The sequence below is a fragment of the Herpailurus yagouaroundi genome, unplaced genomic scaffold (assembly GCF_014898765.1).
Source record: "Herpailurus yagouaroundi ecotype Mexico unplaced genomic scaffold, PumYag 142, whole genome shotgun sequence".
Classification (NCBI taxonomy): domain Eukaryota; kingdom Metazoa; phylum Chordata; class Mammalia; order Carnivora; family Felidae; genus Herpailurus; species Herpailurus yagouaroundi.
In genome coordinates this window covers 50,111,819-50,133,599 of record NW_024412397.1, presented here as the reverse complement: position 1 = coordinate 50,133,599, position 21,781 = coordinate 50,111,819, and the positions used below count along the sequence as shown (strand labels likewise).

General features: G+C 44.5%; 1 long non-coding RNA gene across 1 annotated transcript; it reads right to left on the bottom strand.

Moving 5' to 3' along the window:
- Nucleotides 1-447: 447 nt before the first annotated feature.
- On the bottom strand, nucleotides 448-21,190 carry LOC121032661 (uncharacterized). Its single transcript, XR_005791420.1, has 4 exons — nucleotides 21,063-21,190; nucleotides 3,481-3,487; nucleotides 3,281-3,289; nucleotides 448-458 (listed from the first exon to the last, which is right to left on the bottom strand). It is a non-coding gene; the product is annotated as an uncharacterized LOC121032661 (long non-coding RNA).
- Between the last annotated feature and the right edge of the window lie 591 nt (nucleotides 21,191-21,781).

The window sequence follows — 21,781 nt, the reverse complement described above, 5'->3', positions numbered from 1 at the left end:
GCACAGAGAAGTTTAGTAACTTATCTCAAAGTCACACAGTGGCAAAGTTGCATTCAAACCAGCCAGTTTAGCTTGAGTCTGTGTTTCTAGGCATTTTGATATGAACTATGAACTATTATGAACTATCACCCTTGTAAGTTGCCACTGTTTACAGCTATTACTATTATTTCCTATATACTTACTTGTCTGATTAATTCCCTAGGATAAAGTGGAACTTCAGGGTGAAAAAAAAAGTGAGCATTTTTAGCACTTTTAATACAGATTGCCATCCACAAAGCCTGTATCCATTTACATTTCCAACAGCAGTGCACAAGTGGAGCTAGGAAGACCCCTCTAGGATGTTGGGTCCAAATCCTTGTGGTTGGAAGTGTGTACGTACACACACAAATGTGAAGTTTCATAAAATGTTTTGCTGAAGTGAAGCACAAACCGAGGAGAAACAAGCTGCTGGAGTTCAGCTATTACACTTCCATTCTCAGTTTGTCCATCCTATTGTGGAAAGAGAAGCATAAAACTCTGTTCCAAATCGGGGCGCCTGGGTGGCTTAGTCGATTGAGTGTCTGACTCTTGATTTCAGCTTAGGTCATGATCTCACAGTTTGTGGGTTCCAGCCCCATGTCAGGATCTGTGCTGTGTCAGCACGGAGCCTGCTTGGAATTCTCTCTCCCTCTCTCTACCCCTCCCCCACTCATGCTCTCATGCTCTCTCAAAATAAATAAACTTAAAAATAATAAAAACAACAACAACAACAAACTCTGTTCCACATCATGTTGGGGAGTTTGGTGAGGAATGTACATAAACACATTATCTTAGACGTGAAAGAGGAAATCCCAGAAATGTACTTTTTGTCATATCCAACCCCTTTAAGTCAGGTTTATTGAGATCTATTTTACATTACAATAAAATCCATCCATTTTGGAGGTGGTTCCATGAAGTCTGATACATACACACAGCTGTGTAACCACCGCCACAGCCAGGGATATAGGACATCGCTATCAGTCTTAAATGTTCCTTTGTGCCTTTTTGTCATCAAACCCCCACCCCCAGCCCCGGTCAACTATTGATCTGTGTTCTGTCCTGTAGTTTTGTCTTTTCCAGATGGTTCATAGATGGAATCTTGTGGTGTGTCGTCTTCTGAGTCCAATTTCTTTCACTTAGCATAATGCATCTGAGACTCATCATTTTGCTGCATGCATCCATATTTTGTTCCTCTTTACTGCTAAGCAGTAGGGATGGAAGGGGTCTGGAAGTAAGCATTCATGTGCCATAGGTTTTTTACCCATTCGCTAGTTGAATAAATTATTTCTAGCTTTTTACTGTTGTGAATACCTTTACATGTTTTTACATTAATTTTGTGTATCCTCCCTCCCTCCCTTCCTTCCTTCCTTCACTTCCTTCCTTCCTCCCTTCCTCCCCCCCTTCCTCCTTTCCTTGTTTTTTCCTTTCTCTCTTTCTCTCTCTCTCTCTCTCTTTTTTTTTTTTTTTTTGGTATAGCGATTTGAATAGGTGTGCGGTGCTATCTCATTGTGGTTTTAACTTGCATATCCTTAATGACTATTGATGTTGAACATCTTTTAATGTGTTTATTTACCTATCTTCTTTGGTAAACTGTTCACATATTTTGCCCATTTTTAAATCAAGTTACTTTTTTTCTTATTATCATCTATGTCTTTTCCAAATATTTTCTCCCAGTCCATAACTTGTCTTTTAATTTTCGTAATCACATCTTTGGAAGAAAAGGCATTTTAAATTTTGATAAGTTTCAGCTGATGACCTAAAAAAAAAAAAAATCGTTAGTGTTTTTAGTGTCCTGCCTAAGAAATTTTTGCCTAACCCCAAGTCATCAGGATTTTCAACTATGTTTTCTTTTTTTTTTTTTTAATTTTTTTTTCAACGTTTTTATTTATTTTTGGGACAGAGAGAGACAGAGCATGAACGGGGGAGGGTCAGAGAGAGAGGGAGACACAGAATCGGAAACAGGCTCCAGGCTCTGAGCCATCAGCCCAGAGCCTGACGCGGGGCTCGAACTCATGGACCGCGAGATCGTGACCTGGCTGAAGTCGGACGCCCAACCGACTGCGCCACCCAGGCGCCCCCAACTATGTTTTCTTTTAGAAATTTTATAGTTTAAGGTTTTATAGTTAGGTTTATCATCCTTTTCAAAATAATTTTTGGGAGGATCTGGGTGGCTCAATAGGTTGAGCATATGGCTCTTGGTTTCAGCTCAGCTCATAATCCTGTGGTTGTAGGATCAAGCCCCGTATCAGGCTCCAAGCTGAGCATAGAACCTGCTTGAAGTTCTCTCTCTCTCTCTCTCTCTCTCTCTCTCTCTCTCTCTCCCCTTTGCCCTTCTCCCCCACTTGTACTCTCTCTTTCTCTCTCAAAATAATAAAATAAAATAAAATAAAATAATTAAAAAAACATCAAGTTAACTTTTGTATATGATGCAAGGGATGGATGGATATGGGTTGAGTTTTTGTCTGTTTGTTTTTGTTTTGTTTATGGATATTCTATTGTGTCAGCTTTATTTGTTGAAACATGAAGATATCTTATGATGTCTGATACTTAATAATTCAGTAAAGAATGTGAATTATTTCTGCCTGAGTCCAGAGGGCATGAGGCCTGGAGGTGGCTGCTGAAAGGCTATGGCTCCACAGAAGTCAGCCTGAGCCCACCCACCACCGTTCCTCTTGCTGAAGGCTGTTACCTAGAGAATGCTGAGAGGGAGGACTCCCACACAGGGCACCTTTCAGGGGCTCATTAAAAATGGCACCTGAGGGGCGCCTGGGTGGTGCAGTCGGTTAAGCGTCCGACTTCAGCCAGGTCACGATCTCGCAGTCCGTGAGTTCGAGCCCCACGTCAGGCTCTGGGCTGATGGCTCGGAGCCTGGAGCCTGTTTCCGATTCTGTGTCTCCCTCTCTCTCTGCCCCTCCCCCGTTCATGCTCTGTCTCTCTCTGTCCCAAAAATTAAAAAAAAAAAAAAAAATGGCACCTGAGAGTGAGCAATGTTTGGGGTTCTGGGGGCCAGATTGGGATCCAGTGATGGCATCAGAGCCATCCTGAGTGATGTGTTATCTTCAGGCCTACTCTGGGGGCCTGGGAACAGGCATTTGAGGCTCTTTCTCATGAAAGTTATGGATGAAAACACTCTTCTATGTGGCACAGTGCAAGAAAGTTTTGATGGGTCTGGAACACTCCCTCTGATGTGAAAGAACACTCATTTGTAGCCATCCACTGGCGCCCCAGGGATGCACTTTTCATGCTCCCTGGAGCCACATACAAGTGTGCTCTTTCATTGTTCAGATGAAGACTCTGAGGCTCAAGGTCATGCAGTGAGTGGGTCCCACTGGCCCTGTTTTGTTTCTGATGTCTTGAATACCCAGGTACTTCCCTGGCCCTCCATGTACATGGACATGGCCCTCAGCTCCTCAAACTCATCGTGTCCAATTTGGAATTCTTTCTTCTCCCTCCTATCCTCACCTTCCCACTTCAAATTGCCTTTTGTCTTGATCTCCTCTCTTGGTAGTATTTTACCAACCACCTGGTTACCCAAACAGGAAACCAGGGGGGGGCCCTTGACACACCCTCTCCTTTACCTCCTGTATCAGATCCATCACAAATCTCCATTGTGCCTACCTTCCAAACACCTCCCAAATGTGTGCCTTCCTTTTTGTCCCCTCCTGGTGTCCCCTGGGTTCAGAAAGTCAACGTCTATCATCTGTACATATGAAATAACCTCCTCCCTGTTGGCCTATCTTCTCCCCAGTCTTCTTTAGCTAAGCTATTGCCTGCACAGCCACCAAAGTGACCGTTCCAGAATGCAGTGTTGATAATGTCACTCCTCTGCTTAAAACTCTTTTGTGGCTCCGTGTTGCCTCCCTGATAAAGATCAGACTCTTCAGCTTGGCACCCTGGGCCCTGCCGAAGGCTTGGGACACACGTCCTCTTGCCCCTTGTACCTCAGCAATAAAGAGCTCTTATTTTGTGTCTGTTTTTTTTCCTAGATGACAGCAATCTCACTGTAACAATTTGTTTACACACCTGTCCTCCTCACTAGACTGCGAAGTGCTTGATGGCAGGGACTGTACTTCCCTTGTAGCATATTGCACGGGGCCTGGCACAAAGTCATTACAGTCATTCATCTGATAAACATTTGTTTAATGTCCACCATCACGTGTCAAATGTATAGCATGTATTAGAATGTCAGCTTGTCCCTTTGCCAGAGTGTCTTAATAATTTTAAACAAAAGACTTAGGAGTGCTACCTTTTAGGACAGGACTGACTACTGACCACTTTGCAGTCCTTTCCCAAAGTGAAGGATGGCTGTAAATTAAAATGCTGGCATCTGAAACTCTCTGGTGAGATCAATCCTGTTTCATGCTCAATTGTCCATTTTGCTCTCTGGAAAATGTGGTAGATCAAATGATAAGGCTTCGGAAGGGTCTTTCCAGCTGCTTTGGGAGGAGGATGAGGAGACAGGTGGTGACAGAAAAGCCTGTCCCAAACAGGATTCATTATTTTGCCAACAAGTTTCTTCCCCTGTGTACCTGATGTCAGTTAATGGCATCACAGGACCACCTGTCTCCTCCCTGACTTTCTCCCCTCACACACCGTGTTCCAGCCTCTGACAACTTTTCTGATTTCTCTGAGAACATCACAGACTCTGTCATACCCTCCTGCTTTTGAGCATACCGAGCCTATGGCCTGCATTGTGCTTCCAAAATCCCTTGACTTGGTGGGTTCTACATGTATCTTTGCTGTGTGTGTGTGTATATGTGTGTGTGCATTTGTGTGTGTATGTGTGTTTATGCATGTGTGGGTTTATGTGCATATGCATGTGTTTATGTGCGTGAATCTTTGTTGTATGTTTATGTGTGTATATATGTATGTGTTGTGTGTGTGTGTGTGCATGCTTATGCATGTGCATATGTGTGTGTTTATGTGTGCGTTTGTGTGTGTGTGTGCATGTATGCACACCGACATGCATACTATTACTCTCCTTGATTCTGTTCAAATGTCTCCTCATCCACAGAACTTTCCCACCTTCTCCAGGAAGAATCAGTCCCTTGTTACCATACCATTTTTTACAGGACAGTTAACATTGTTGGGATTATTTGTCCTTGTGTTTCTTCACATAAACTTTGGGTCCCCAAAGCACAGTGACTGTGTTTTCTTTTTCTTGAAGGGTGCCCCTACCCTAGCACAGTACTTGGCACAAATACGCCTGAATCAATATATGAATGTTAAAATCACTCCATCCATCAATCATCCATCCATCCGTCCATCCATCCAATCAGCCACTACAAGGCTGGTATCTGTTGTTCCTAATCTACTTCCTACCCAGTACAAGGACTTTACAGGCAGAAGTCATTCTTGGGGACTGTGCCAAGCCTATATCATGGCCACTCCCTTACTTGCCATGGATGCCCCACATTCCTTCCTAATACCACCTCAGGTGATTTCTTTTCCCCTTCTTTCCTTCTTTAGAACACCCTTATCTATCTTTTCATTCAAACATCACCTGTATAAAAACCCGGTGTGCTCTGAGGAGTGGCCTTTTGGAGATGGATTCTCGAAACTTTCAGAGACCAACCTCCCCATGGTGTCTGAGGCTGCCTTTTCCATGTTGAGAACAAATCTCATCAGTGTATCTTTTTTTTCAGCGACATCATCTCTTCCTCAAACATGAATAATCAGTCATTAGAAGAGGAGGAAAGGCTGAGTAGGAGATAAATCTGGGCTAAAATGAGGCTAATTTGAGAACAAAGAGAAAAGGAGATCCTGAGGCCAAAAGCAGTGGAGTGTGGCAGTCTTCTGCCTCTCAGAGGACAGCAGGGGCCGAGATTTCAGTAGACCTCCGGTGCGGGTCCCATTCCTGCTTGTCGTCACCCCTTCCCATGTCTCCTGACTGTGTTCATACCCCCACCCCATCTCTCAGGACAGAGTCAGTGTGCCAACCTCCTTCCCCTGCCCGCTGTCTTGGAAGTCCTGCCCATTGCCATTCTGTCTCTGTTCTGGCTTTGCTTCTTCAAGATACCTCTAGGATTGACTCCTTCTCCCCCGCTGAGAAAAACCCTTCACCGCAGTGTTGGGGCTGTCTGCAGTCTCAGATAGCCTCCCTCTCGCTGCTCCCCGTGCTGCCTGAGACCATCCTGTCTCCCGTTCCTGCATCTGTGACCCAGGCTCACCGACAGGCCACTCCAACCCATTCTCTTATCTCCTGCTTTGCTTGCACACTGAACACGCCTGCCGTTGCTACAGAACATCACAACCTTGCTGCTGGTTAACATGCTATTGGTTTCAACCAAAAGCCTTTGCAAAATTCAAAGACTTTCATGACCTGTAATGTAAATTGCAAAGACCGAACTAGAACAAAGTGAAAGCAAATTTCTAAGTGCAGGAATAGTTGTGTGTCGTAGGGCGGCTTCGAGTGATCCGGTGGATGTTGGTTTTGTTCTGCAATCTGTCTGCTGCCACTGGAGGGTCGGCAAATCTTCCACAGGGAGTTACTCGGGGCCAGGCTCAAGGTGACGGCTCACTAAACACATGTTAATTGATTTATTGATTTATTCATTCTGTCTTTGACAAACATTTATTTACTGCCCTTAGAGGACTCCCAAGTAGAATTTTACTTCTCTGCCCAAATGATACTGAAATCCAGTGACAGCCCCCAGGCTCCTGAAAGAGGACTTTGACAAAGTAAAGCGGCCTGGGAACAGGTTTGGCTGTCTTTGGCTCACCTTGAGCAGTAGCCAAGCTCAGCACGTTGGGAACGTGCATGGAAAACACACTCACTACATGCTATTTGTTCAGCAGTAACCTTCCTGAAGCCCATGTCTGTTGGTGAGAACCCGGCCTGAAAAAGTCAACACAAAGCTTCTGGCTGATTCTGCAGGAGCACGGGGCCACCGATGCCCTTAACGCACGCAGGTCCGGAACTCCTGTTGTGGGTTTAGCAATGGCATGGCAGGGGAATCCTGGCTTGGTCTCTCCCCACCAAGGGCCACAACCAAGGCCTGCGGCTAACTGTAGGGGCTTCCTTGAGCAGGGGAGCTCGTAAGCCCATTTCTAGGAGTGGCCTCCTCAGCTGCTGCTTTGGGGCTTGTTCTGGCCTCTCTATCTGTCCGTAGCTCCCTAGGACTCAAGCCAGAAGCCACATCTGAGTGGACGAGTGGACAAGAGGACTCTGAGGGCCACAGGGTGGCTACCGAGGCTAAGGGACCGGTGGGAATATTTACTGGCAACAGAAATACAAACGTATCTTCGGTCAGGTATAAAGACCTAGTCAATGATTACATATTTTTATTATTTACCTGGCAAAAATTCCCTAAAGAGAGAGAGAGAGAGAGAGAGAGAGAGAGAGAGAGAAGGCTTGATGTTTCCCCTGAATTTTGGCTCTCTTCAGTGTTTTTGTGGCTATGTGGTACATCTGAAATGTCTCGCTTCTGAACTGGGCTCAGAGCAGGGAAATCAGTTGGGAGACCTAAGCCTCGTAGACCTTGGCCCGTAAGAGGGTCTTGCTAGGGCAGAAAGTTTGGAGCCAGAGGTAGGTTGCAGCCCAACAAGGTAATTCTCCCAGCCTCCAGGATGACAAAGGTTGCATTTACACCTGGTCGGGAGGTTTAATCATCTACCATTTCCAAACACAGCAGGCTAACAACCGGCTGGGCTGAAAATCATAAATTAAAAAAAAAAAAAATTACCAAGAAGAGACAGTACAAAGGGAAGGAAGGAAGAGGTGGATCACTCTTTCTGTTCCAGAGGGCCCTGAGTGGGGGGCCCTGGCTGAGGGGCTGTGGGTGGGAGGCCTTGGAAAGGGGTCCTGGATAGGAGGCCTTGGGTGGGGAACTCTGGGTGGGGGACCTTGGTGAGGGCCCTGGGTGGGGAGCCCTAGGTGGGAGGCCCCGGTTGGGACTCTTGGTGAGGGCTTTGTGTGGGGGCCCCAAGCAAGAGACTTGGACAGGATTCCCAGACCAGTAGGAACAGCCCAGCTGCCATAAGCCCCATGGGAAAATGGCCACCTGTGACCATGGCTGTGAGAAAAGAAGTCTCCACCATAAAGATCTTCCCTTGGGGGCTTGCCGTTGGTTCTTATCTGTTGCCGCCTTCTTGTTAGAAGAGGCCAAGCTGTCTTTTTGTCACCAGCCAAGGCAGTCTGGCATAGGGGTGCATGCTCCCCAGACTGCCTGGGTTCAGATCTCAGCTCCACCACTCACGTGTGGCTGTGGGCAAATAACCTTGGCTCTATGAGCTTCAATTTCCCCGCCTATAAAATGTGGATGGTAACAGTCCCTGCCTCATAGGGTATTGTCAGGGTTAAGTGGGATAATGTGTTGTTATTGTTGTTGCTTCATTGGAAAAATGCCGTTTGGAGGACCAGTGACCAGCTTTAACTGCAGGTTGATGGTGTCTGAGCTCTAGGTGTGTCAACCCCATGATGATGAATTTATAGGTGGGAGAGACTCGGAGGTCCTGGGGTCCACAGGAGAGTAATTATGTGTTAATTTTTCACACGTTGCTTTGAACACACTAAGAGAGAAAGCCATAGATCCTCACTGATGAATAGGATCTTCATAATAAAGTTTTTATTGCAGAGGAAAGATCAATCTTTTAGGTAATTAGCAATAAATATTATCGAATGCCTGCCATATACATGACACTCTGGACAGCATAGGGGATGTGGCAGAATTGGATCCAGGCCCTCCTCCCTCAATAAATTTGCCATCTTGATAGGGGACAAGACATACATGTAAATAGATAACTAACAACTCAAGATAACATATGTCAAATACCAAATGGGTTGTATTGTAGCACAAATGTATTTGTGTCTTATCTTCTACTCGCTCTATGAAGACAGAATCCACATCTGTCTTGCTCACCATGCTACTCCCTCTGCCTGCATCTGCATTATGGCTAAGACTTACTGAACGGTCACTACTCCCCAGGCAACATTCTAAGCCCTTTCTGGCTACTAACTCCTTTAAGGTTATAATACAGGCTGTCGTGGAAATGTTATCAACCACCCCGTTTTCAAGATGAGGATAGTGAGACACAGAGAAATTTAAAAATTTGCTCAAATTTACACAGGTCCACTCATTGCCCATATGCCACGTCAGGCACACATTCTCCCTGTGCCTAGTGCTGTGCCTGGCGCAGGCAGTGGGAAAATGCGTTCACGAGGGGCCCACCAGTGTTCCAGACACTGCACCGGGCACCTTCATAGACCGCCTTGCTTCATCTTCACAAAACTCCATTGAGAAGGGTATGTGATTTCATGTTAAGGAGGAAGGGGCTCAGAGAGGCCGAGGACACACCCAAGTCACTGGCTGGCAAGGGGTGCTGCCCGAATGTATTCCTACACGAATGACCTGACCTGGACTGGGACAAATGTTTGGAGTTCAGAGGACTAGATGGTGAAGGAAGTTTTCTTCAAGATGGAGTGTGTCTGTTAGATTCTGAAGAAGGAGCCAGATATAGATAAGCAGAGAATGTGAGAGAGAGCTGGAAATGGTCAGAAGGCTACACAGAAGGTCTGTGGCTTGTACCAGAGGATGGCTGGCATGAGTGATATGTGTAAGCAGGAAGTGACAGGGACAGTGAGAAAGGTAGATCAGGGACAGATTATAAATGGCCTTGCGTACTAAACAAAGGAGGGGACACTCTGAAAGAATAGACTCCACAGAAGTAAGCTGGGCACGTCTTGAGTGCTTAATCTTTCTAGGTCTCTAGCTGGGACCAAACATTTGATAAGACTGGCATGGCCTTTAATTTCTTCAAGCTACAGTTGTATTGAATTACAAACGTGTTTAATCAAGGCCACTGGAAAATTACACAAAATGTTTGCTTCCTGTGGCATGAGAAAATTTAAAAGGCTTGCAGAAAAATGCCAGTGTTCTTCTCTCCCTCCCTGTCTTCCTTCTGTACTTTTGGGTTAATGGGCACTCTGAAACGGGGCTGCCTTATCACTGAGGGAATGGAGCAAGCAATGAATCCCAAGGTGTGGACTTGTAACAGGAGTTCATGCTGCTAGCAACCGCTCATTTCAGTTCCAGCTTCCCTGGGGTTCCGGACCTGGTTCTAGGGAGTTTTGCCGTAAGCATCTTTGCCACAAATGTTTTCGCCATATAACGAATTGGCTATAATGCAGCTTTGCCATAAAAGATAGAAAAAAACCCGGTTAACCGTTTGGTTTGACAGTTTGTTGGTTTCATCAACTGGCTGACGGTTGGGTGTCATCTCTCCATTGACACAACACTCCCACTTTTATATAAATCTTAGCCACCGTCATGATCTATACCGTGGCAGAGAGTTTTGAATGCACATTTCCCATCGAACTTTGCAATCATTAATGAACATGTGACAATATGCCAACAACAAACGATAGTGTAGAAAGCTTTCACAACGCCATACAAAGCTCAGTTACAGATAAGCATCCTGATATTGGAAACTGATACTTCCCTTGATGAGGGGAGAAATTTTATTTATTTATTTATTTATTTATTTATTTATATTTTATTTTTTTATTTTTAGAGAGAGAGAGCGCACATGCCAGGGAGAGGGGCAGAGGGAGAGAGAGAGAGAGAGAAATTGAGAATCTTATGCAGGCTCCACATTCAGTGCTGAGCCTGATGTGGGGCTCCATTCCACGACTATGAGATCACGACACAAGCTGAAATCAAGAGTCCAATGCTCAACCAACTGAGCCACCCAGATGCTCCATGAGGGAAGAAATTTTAGTGAAAAAAAAAAAGAGAGAGAGAGAAAGATGCCCAATGAAGAGAGAAATCAGCAAGCAAAAAATGTGTAACACTATGAATGAATGAAAGACGTTGAAGACCGTGCTTAGGTACAATCCACAAAATAAAATCGGTTATTTGAGCAGTATTACCATGAATTTACACACATTTTAAGTGCATTAAAATATTTTGTATTTTGCAATAAAGTCTTTTTGCTTTTGTTATTCATTTTTCATGTTCCATTATGCCCATTTTGATGAATATCCCTCTTTTATTTTTCGTGATTTTATCTCTTAGGGCCAAACTGCCTCATAGCCAATTAGTTAGGTGGCAAAATGTTTGGTGTGAAAATGCTTGTGGCAAAGATGTTCACAGTGAAAATATTGGATGCGCCCGGGGCCCATAGCAGTCTGCCCCTCTGGCACTAGTTTGGGCTTCCAACTGTGGGTGTGACCTTTGCCACAGCTCCTTGCCACTCTGTTTGTTTTTCCACCCGTGGAACAGAGGATCCTAGTGGTTCTGTTCCCTTTGCTCACACGAGCATGGTGATGAATAAGGCAGTGTTTGCTGAGGCCAATGGGAACCTGGGCATCGCACAAGCACTTCAATTACGTCTCTGGGTAGGACCCAGATGGTGGAGGTGTTTCTCTATTTGCTCTGTTATAAAGGCAGAATCTCATCTGACGCTCAGACCCCTCTTTGTCTCTTCCAGTGAAGCCAGGGTTGGGGATGGACATGGGTGGAAGATGGTGGTATGACAGATGAAATAAAGGCACCAGGACCGTTTCTTGCTTTCTGTTAGCATTTCTTATTTGGTTTGCTGTGCTTTCTGGACATTTGGAGAGTGTAAACAATTTAGGTAAGTCGGGTATCTCACAATCCAATATGGAAAGTGTATAAACTTTGCCGACATTAAACGTTGGAAGGGCGAAGACGCTGTATTTAGTTCCCTCCTTTGGTATATAACACTTTGTGTTTCTTTTTCATTCATTCTGGGAAAACACATTTTTTAAAGGAGAAAAGACAAAAATAACTCCTTAAACTACCAAAAAGTATTTATTAACAGGTTCTTTGTAGGATCTTCTCTTATTTGTTCGAAGGCTCAGAAAAGTAAAATCTGAAGTGTACCCCGTGTTAACCATGGTTCCTATAGGACTTGGAATGGACAGGCAGACTCCTCTGGAAATATTTCACGTACTTTCCAAATGGATACTTGAAAACCTCTGCTGGGGCAAGCCAGCCTTCTTGTTTTCCTGTCCTCTATCAAGATTCAAACTAAGTTGGCCACCCACTGATATGAATCTGTAAATAGACTAAATCCTCCCTTTGAACACACTGGTCCCTAACTTGCTATCTTACGAAAATGTTTGGGAGATGACAACATCACAGGGCTCGGCAGAGACTAGCATGTCTGTCCTTTGCTAAGGAGACCTGGAAGGCTGTGGGTCTCTTGGAGATGACGGGGGTGTCAGGGAACTGACCACAAGACGTGCTTGCACAGAATCTAGGCTCCTTGACCCATTCCTATCGCTGTATGTGTGTGTATTGTTTGTGTCATAGGTGGTATGTGTTGTGTGTTTGGTGTGTGTCTGTGTTGTGTGCATGGCATGTGTGTTGTGTGTGTGTGTTGTGTTGTGTATATGGTTATGTGTGCTGTGTATGTGGTACGTGTCTTGTGCATATGGTATGCGGTGTGTGTGTGTGCGAGTGTGTGTGTGCGTGTGATGCCGGTTCTGCAGAGATCCGTATTTCATGTTAGCTTTGTGCCTTGTGGTGGGAGGGAGAAATTTAGAGAACAGAATTCAAAAATTTTTTTAATTGAGCTATGATTGATACATATTAGTTTCATGTGTACCACATGATGATTTGATATTTGTACATATTGCAAAATGATCATCACAGTAAGTCTAGCTAATATCTATCACCCCACAACGACAAAAATTTCTTTTTTCTTGTGATGAGAATTTAAAGATCTACTCTTTCGACAACTTTCAAATATAGAATACAGTGTTGGTACCTAGAGTCATAGTGCTGGACATTACATCCTCGTGACTGATTTTTTAATATTATTTTTAACTGCCACATTACTAAAGCCCGATTTTTCATTCTGCTCCATTCCCGTAGCTTCCAGTGTTGTATATTTTCTCTTGTTTCTTTATTTCACTGTTTTCTTTAAATAAATCCTTTCTGCTCCCACCTCCTTTAATTTTTCTCCCACTATCCCCTTGTTGTCTGTTTCCTAATTTTGATTTTTCCCTATTTCTCCTAAGTCTACTAAACTTCCTCCCTCCTCCTATTTCTTTCTTGCTCCTCTCCCTGGGAGCTGTATGTCAGAGAACTTGAACTTGACCCACAGCACAGCCAGAAGCATCGGTTATACTCTATATCAAGTTTCTTTAAAATAAAGCCTGCCAGCACGAGAGCCTTATGGAGTTCACTATGGCGCAAGTACACAAGCCTCTGCCTTTGTTCTGAATTCTGAATCCACATTGTGACTTTAATTGCTGCATCAGACGGAGGTGGCTGTCTTTCTAGTTGATGGTGGGTTGCTAGGAGCAAAAGAACAAAAGTGTGACAAGGAGTTGGTGAGGACTTTGAGCTGGAGAAATAAATGAGCTGCTTGTTGTCTTTCTTCCACAGTCTGTGCTGACCTGCGTTCGGTTTACCTGGTGGTTACAAAAGGGATCCCCAGAGTTTCTGAACTTAAAATAAAGCTTTAGAAGTCATTTACAAACCTCAGTTAACCATCTGACTTTGGCGCAAATCATGATCTCACGGTTTGTGAGTTCCAGCCCCACATCAGGCTCTGCGCTGACGGTGCACCTGCTTCAGATCCTCAGGCTCCCTCTCTCTCTCTCTCCCTCTGCTCCTCCCCTGCTTGTTCTCTCTCTCTTTCTCTCTCAAAAATAAATAAACATTAAAAAAATAAAAAAAATAGAAGTCATTTGCAAAAGATATTACAGCTGCAGAAAACTGATAAATTAACCAGGGTGGGGGTATCGGAGTCTGTAGAAAAGAGAAGACTGTTTGAAGTTAGGGACCATCTGAACATTTTTTCCATATGCAGCCGGGAGCACCTCTGAGCCCTGCACCGCTCACCTTTTCCTCTCTGCCTCTACACTGGTGTCCGTGTTCAGTGACTCAGGGGCTCTGGCACAGTAGTTAAGGTTCTGGGGTGAGGCTAGCTTTGACTTGCAGCAAATAACCTCTCTCGGTATCAGCCACCTCAAAAATAGGTACAATAGGACCTGTTGTTAGACGAGATGATTCAAGGAAAACGTTTGGCATCCATGTCTGACACTAATAAGTGCTCAGCCTGTTATTATTACCCACTACCGAGGAAGTCTTGAGTCTCAAAAGGAGTTAATGGAGAGCTACCTGGGCACATGCTCCTCCCTCCCAGGGGGAGAGTCAGAGAAACTGAAACCACACCTGGGGCAGAGCCCCTCCTTATTTTGCTCACTTCCTAGTGAGCCAGGAACTACCTTGAAGGAAGGTGAGAAAGCCTTTTAGCGTTGTGATAGACATTTACCCTCATATCAGCTATCTACTACCGTGTAGCAGATCAACCCAAATGGCCTCAAACAACCATTCTTATTTACTCGTGACTCTGGGGGTCAGCAATTTGGTTTGGGCTCAGCAGGGCAGTTCTGCTGGTCATGCCTGGGCCCGCTGGTGGGTCAGCTGGGATGAGGGGGTCTCAAATGTCTTCACTCACATGTATGGCATTGGTGCGGCTCTTTGCGTGCCCTCTCATCCTCCAGGAGGCTAGCCTGGCCTCCTCACAAGGTGGCAGCAGTCCAAGAAGCTGCAAAGCCTCTTGAAAGCCTAGACTTGAATGTTGCATGTGAGCCACAAATTGCCTTTGCAGATTGAGAACGTGGAAAATAGGCTCTACCTCTTGATGGGAACCACAGCCACGTCCTACTGCAAAGGGATGTGCATCCAGATATGGGAGAGGTTGTTGTGTCCATTTTTTTGCAAATAATCTACCAAAGTCCACCTCCGGCCATAATCAATCACATCCCTTCTCCATAAAAACCCTGAAAGGCTCATCCCATTGGCCTGAAGTCTGAGAGTCCTTTGAAATAGGGCCAGATCTGGATGAGGCCCCTCTGGTAGATCACACAAAGCACCACAGTGCACTGAGGGCCAGAATGGTGCAGAGAATGTGTATTTTTAGTTATGACTCTGCACCTTCTGCCCCTAAATATACTATGGTGAGAGATGCAGACAATGCTGTGGACCCCCACCCAGAAAGGGAAAACTAGAGGCACGTGACAGTTGTGAGTCCTTGACAATTCTGAGACCCAGCTGGACACATATTCTCAGGCTCCTCTACCGTAAGGGCAGGAATTTTCCTCATTAGGACCCAGTTTTGCTCCCTGGGAGTAGTATCTTAGTTCACCGTTCCTCTTGACTCTTGGTTCTCCCCTCTGGGCTCTTGGCTGTACTTTCTCAGATGTTATTTCCTCTCCTCTAAGAATTGCTGAATAGCATTCTCAGCTTGCTTCCTGCCCTAGAAAGTTGGGGACCCAGAAGACTCTTTCTGTTTTGAATGTACTCTCTCCTTTTTAGCGTGATACGGTATGCCCCCCTTAACAACGGTGTGGATTTCTGGTACGGCAGCCTGCAGTCCACTCCAGTAGATAGACCTCTCTTCACTTTGGGCCATGAATCAAGCAGCTTCAAGAAAATGCTTTTAAGATTTGGAGAGTTCCTGGGGCACCTGGGTAGCTCAGTCAGTGGAGCATCCCACTTGGGCTCAGGCCATGATCTCACAGATCATGGGTTCAAGCCCCACATCAGGCTCTGTGCACTGACAGTGTGGAGCCTGCTTGGGATTCTCTCTCTCCTCTTCTCTCTCTGCCCCTCCCCCTGTACTCTCTCTTTCTTTCTCTCTCAAAAATTATAAACTTAAAAAAAATATATTTGGGGAGTTCTTTTGTCCAGTTGAGACGGTCTACTGAGTTTTCTGAGGTATTCATAGAAGGTATTCAAGCGACATCTTTGGTTTCATGAAGGCATTTATCACTCTGAGACTCTTTTGCCAAATGGAGACACTTGGTGAAAAATGATTTTGTTTTTCAACCAAGCACGTAGCAGGTCTTCTACATTCCCTCTTTTTTTTTTTAAACGTTTATTTATATTTGAGAGAGAGAAAGAGACAGAGGGCAAGTGGGGAAAGGACAGAGAGAGAGGGAGACACAGATTCTGAAGCAGGCTCCAGGCTCTGAGCTGTCAGCATAGAGCCCTACGCGGCGCTTGAACTCAACGAGCCATGAGATCTGACCTGAGCTGAAGTCGGATGTTTGACTGACTGAGCCACCCAGGTGCCCCTATATTCCCTCTAATTCTGCTTGCACACTGAACAGTTTCTCCTTGAGCTTATTTCTTTCTCTAGGAGAGAATTTCCTTACTCAGCTTGTCGGATACATTTTCTACTTTCTGAGTTATTGCAGGCAACCTTTTGCTCCTGAGACTACAGTCTCTTCTGGCAGCTTCCTCACTATGTGTCCAGGAGTTTGGGGTTATTTATGGCAGACCTTACTTCTAGTATCAACTTCTAGATCAGTTGTTTATGGCAGCTTAACAAACCTCAAAATGTAATGGCTTTAAGTGTTAACCATCCCTTTGCTCACAATTCTGTGGGTCGGCAGTTTGGGCTGGGCTCAGCTAGGCAGTTTTCTGCCAGCCTCATCTGGGGTCACTGGCATGACTATATCAGCTGGTAGATAGGCTGGGACTGGACTGTCTTATGGCCCCATTCACATGCCTGATATTGGTGTTGGCTAGCTCCTGGGCCTCTCTCCCCATTGTCTCTCACCGTCGAAGAGGCTAGCCTGGGCTTCTTCACAGGGGTGGCATTCAAAGAGGGCAAGAGTGGGAGCTGTAGGGTGTCTCCTGGCTTAGGCCCAGAAGTCTATGTCATTTCTGCTACATTCTATTGGTCAAAGGAAGTGGTTGCAAAGCTGGTCCAGATTCAAGGAGTAGGGAAATACACTTCACCTCTCAGTGGGAGGATTGGCAAAGGGGTGTGTATGGGGGCATCTGGTTGGCTCAGTCAGTAGAGCATGCAACTGTTGATCCTGAGGTTGCGAGTTCAAGCCCCGTGTTGGGCATGGAGCCTACTGAAAACAAAACAAAACAAAACAAAACAAAACAAAACAAAACAAAGACAAAGGGGAGTACATGAACAGAAATGGGGGAATAATCTCAGCAATTTTTGCAAGCCATCTACTACAACTGCAGTCTTGACATAATGTTCCAAGCCCATCTGTCCCCTCCCAACTCTACATGTCGCATAAAATATTCTTCCTCCTCATACTTATTTTTTTTAAGTTTATTTGTTTTGAGAGAGAGAAAGAGAGAGCAGGGGAGGGACAGAGAGAGAATCCCAAGCAGGCTCTGTGCTGGCAGTGCAGAGCCTGATGAGGGACTCAAACTCATGAAATGTGAGATCATGCCCTAAGCTGAAACTAAGAGTCAGATGCTTAACAGACTGAACGACCCAGGCTCCCCTTCCTCCTCGTATTTATTAACCTGTACACCATTATCTGAGCTTCTCCTACCTCACCTCCTTATTCAATTCCCCTATTGGTTGCCTAGCTTAAATGTATTCAGGCATCAACTTAAAGCCAAAACTCCACTGTGTCTCTCCCCATTCCACACCTTTCTCATGAAAAGCCAATAAAAACGTGAGGCCTTGCTGTAGTAAATTCTCTCAGGTACTCCTGTCTCTTTTTCCTAAGAGTCTACACATACAAGTCACTGTTTAACTTCCTGGGTATTATATTTTACTGTCTGATGTCTTAGTCATTTCCAGCACCCTGGGGATAAAGTTGGAAGTAGGTAAGAATTATTATCCCTGACATACTGCCGAGTTTGTGGCTTAGTTAGAAATAAAACCAGCCCCTCCTGATTCCCCACTGCCTCTCCTACTCGAGTTAGAATGTGAATAAAATGTTGTATTCAAATTCATGGATATTCTGATAATTATGAAATTACTCAGTCAACCAATTGTTAGTGAATCTCTGGGTAGTGAATTTCTGGTTTACATCGTGAAGCCATTTTCTGAAGGTATCAAAACAAATCGGTCACGATGATTAAAAATGTTGATAAGGAAATCCTGTTTCATAAAGATGAAATGATTTCAAACCTTTAGAAATCAACTGGGAAGTTTGGGGTGTTATAGGGGAATAACGAAAAAGTCCCATTTGATGGATGATACAGTATGCTATTTTCCAATTCCTCCCAAAAAAAAGGAGAAGGAGAAGAGGAAGAGGAAGAGGAAGAGGAAGAAGAAGAAGAAAAAGAAGAGGAAGAAGAAGAAACCCCCAAACACTCTCTACCCGAAAAAGCCTCAATACTGCTGAGTTTTTCTGTGTACCTGACTGTCCTTGCTCCATATTCCCAGCCGCTTTTTGTGATCCAAATGTCTGTTTACTTTCAGAAGAAACATGCACAAAGAAACACTGAAGGGCACCTCTTTCAACATTGACCTTCACCAACATTTTGGTTCGTTCAGTTCAGCTTCTCTTTACTAAGAAACAACCGGCAACCCACAGCCTGTAAGGGGCCATGGAGAAGGCAACAGGCATGAGAACAACTAGGAGGCTACCCTTGTGTGCCCTTGGACAAGCTCTCTTGCTTCTCCGCAGGCAGGAGTTAGGGTCTCCCTTTTCCCAGGCAGCTGTACTGTGTGCACAGGCACGTACAGTGTGGTGGGTAAAGCCTGGACTCAGGAGCTTGACTGCCTGTGTTTTGAAGCTGTGATCGTGACTTATGAGCTGTGTTATTTTGGGCAAGTTGCCTAACCTGTCTGTGTCTCAGTTTCTTCATCTGTAAAATGGGAGTAATAATAACAATACCTCCCTCTCTGTGTTATTGTGAGGATTGAAAGATAAGAAGAGTGCTTAGCACTCAGAAATGTTATACATACTCAATAAATTAATTAAGAAAAAGAAGACATTTTAAAAGGCTCTTCTCTTTGATGGATCTGTGCATACAAAGGGAATATTGTTAAATATAATTAAAATATCCAATGACTGTGAAGCTATGTTGTGAAGAGGGGCTTTGTTTCCTACCTAGTGTCCTTGTTAAGAAAAACTGTTTTCTGGGGTATAAGATAAGATTGTCTGCCACTTGGACCAGGTCTCTCACAAGGCCAGACAACTCTGCAGTTTACATTTTCCTGTAAAATGGGTGTGGGGTTTAGTGTGAGGGTTAGAAGAGACAAATCAGTAAAGCACTTCACACCTGGATCCATAAGATGTGTTATTATTATTATTACTACTATTACTGGAAATGTTTCCCCTCATCCCAGATCACGTTGTCCAGACTGAATCTCTGTGAAAGCGGGAATGTTATCCTGCTCCCTCTTTCAGCCTCCTACAAAGGTCATTTATGTTAATCAGCAGGTGATAGTTGTTGATAATATAACGATGATATGCTAGAAATTCTGGAATTTTTTTGGAGGACCAGAGAAAGAGCAAGAAGAATCCTGGCCCGGAATTCCAGAAGATCCATCCTGAGGCCAAAAGGGAAGCAAAGGTATGGAGCCTCTGCTTTCCATATCCAAAATTCTTTGGTCAAGAGCCCCATTCTTGATCAAAGGGAGCTATTAATAACTGATTTATGTTACTGTTGAAATATCAGCTCTGTGTTCTTATATTTAAACTTTGTTTTTTTTTAAGACCCATTTTCTAGCTTTACATGAACAATAATTAGCGTTAATGAATGAACTGTCTCACACACAGAGTCCCATTCTTGGCCTTGCCACTGAGTTGCTGGGAAAATCACCTGGCTTCTCTAGGTCCTGGTTTCCTTATTTGACAACTATGAGGGTATCCTGAAGGACTTCTTTACCTCCGAGATGCCTGGGGAAGGAGGAAGGTCCCAGATGGAACTGGTTCCAGCCAGGTCATCCACCACTCAATACTGGAAAGGAAACCAAACAGCCAAAATGAGGAATTTCCTTTCAACAAATATCTTGTAATTATGCTGATTTTTAAGCCACATAATCAGTCTAAAAGCAAATCCCATCTCAATGGAATTTATAAAAGGATTAGGAAATGGAGAAAATGGGGGCATGTTGGCAAGCCCATTTGATTTAATTTAAGCCTATTTCCCTTGTCCTTTACTATTTTTTAACCAAATAGGGTGGAGAGCACAAACAAGTCATTGGCTTCCATGCCTGCGTTTAATTTTCTCTTTTCTTGGCTGGTTAGTAGCTGACCTACTTTTAAGGGGCTCATCCCTTCAGTTCTGATACCGAAGGTACAAGAATAAAGAATCGCTTTGGGAGCGGCCTGTGTTGATACCCGAACAAGGAAAACCTCAGTAGGAAAAGACACAAGGACTTTTCTAGTCTCGATCTGGAAAAAAGGATGCAGGCCTCTTTGTCTCAGTCGTGCTGTGGGCTTGGAATCTAAGGCGGTCTTCTGCTTTGCTCTCTTTTATTTTTGCAGGTAATGGCACATTCCGAATAATCAGGCTGTCCAATGAAATTCCAATCCATCTGATTAGCGCAGAGACAAGTTCATATGCCTTTTTGTCACTGTGGATTGAGTGGATTAGCTGTCAATTTATCCAAAGTCAGCCACATCCTAACCTCCTCCCTGAGATCTGGCCAAACTCTGGGTCACGTTGTCCTGTACAAAAATAAAGCAGTGAAAAGAAACAATGTCCAGCTTTTCATCTTTGGCTTTGGCTTTAACCTTGGAGATAGGACACTAATTGATTTCAAAATGGCACGGACATTTGGGTAGTTCTTCCAGGTGTTCAAGCACCTTTATGTGCATGAAATAAATGTATCCCTGCAACAGTTCTCCCAGGCAGGTCCTGTTAGCAAACTTCTTTTTTTACTTTTATTTCTTATTTTTTAAATGTTTATTTATTTTTGAGACAGAGAGAGAGAGAGAGAGAGAGAGAGACAGAGTGTGAGTGGGGGAGGGGCAGAGAGAGAGGGAGACACAGAATTCGAAGCAGAGTCCAGGCTCTGATCTGTCAGCACAGAGCCTGACGCTGGGCTTGAACTCACGGATGTGAGATCATGACCTGAGCTGAAGTCAGATACTTAATCGACTGAGCCACCCAGGGACCTCTGACCTTCTTCCCCCCCCCCCCCCCCCAGATAATTCACTTGTAAATGCTTTAGGATTTTCAAACTGTAACTTTATTTTTTATTGTAGTACAGTGACATGTGTTGCTACATTAGTTTTAAGCATACAGCACAGTGATTCAACAACTCTGTACCTTATACTATCCTCACTGCAAGTTTAGCTACCATCTATGACCATACAACGCTTTCACAACATCACTGACCATATTCTCTGTGCCGTACCTTTCATCCCCAGGATTATTCATTCCGTAACGGAAGCCTGTACCCCCGGCTCCCCTTCACTCATTTTGCCCATGTCCCCAGCCCCCTCCCCTCTGGCAGCCATCAGTTTGTTCTCTGTATTTATGAGCCCGTTTCTGCTTTCTGTTTGTCAAACCACAACTTCAATGCTTTCGGGAAATTTTGGTGTTGTCATCGCGAGTTTTAAATAATCGAATTGCGATCTGTAGTTTCAGTGGGTTCCCCGAGGTTTGGGGCTACTCTGCAGGCCACGAAGGACCCTAGGTCTCAGTCCCAGCTCATGGGTGACGCCGAGGTGTTCTGGCCCCGCATGATACCAAGTCAACTCCAGATGAACTCCTGAGCCTTGGAACCTCAGCTTCTCTCCCTTCTGTAAATCTACCGATGCCCTCATCAGAGTGCTTACTTTATAATATTTTAATCGCCTGCTGGCCTGCCAGCCTCCCCTCTGTGAATTTAGGGCAGGAAGTGTTTCTATCTTTGCTTTATTAATGCCCAGAAGAAGCGTCTGACACATCTGGGAACTTGACAAATGTCTGTCAAGAAACAAATAAACAAATGAGTTCCCTTTACTAAGCAGATTCCAAGGCCTACAAAATATTTTACAGGTATAGCAATTATTATTTTTTAAGTATCTTAGTGTAAAAATTAGAATTTTGACGACTCCTGATAAGAAGTATTA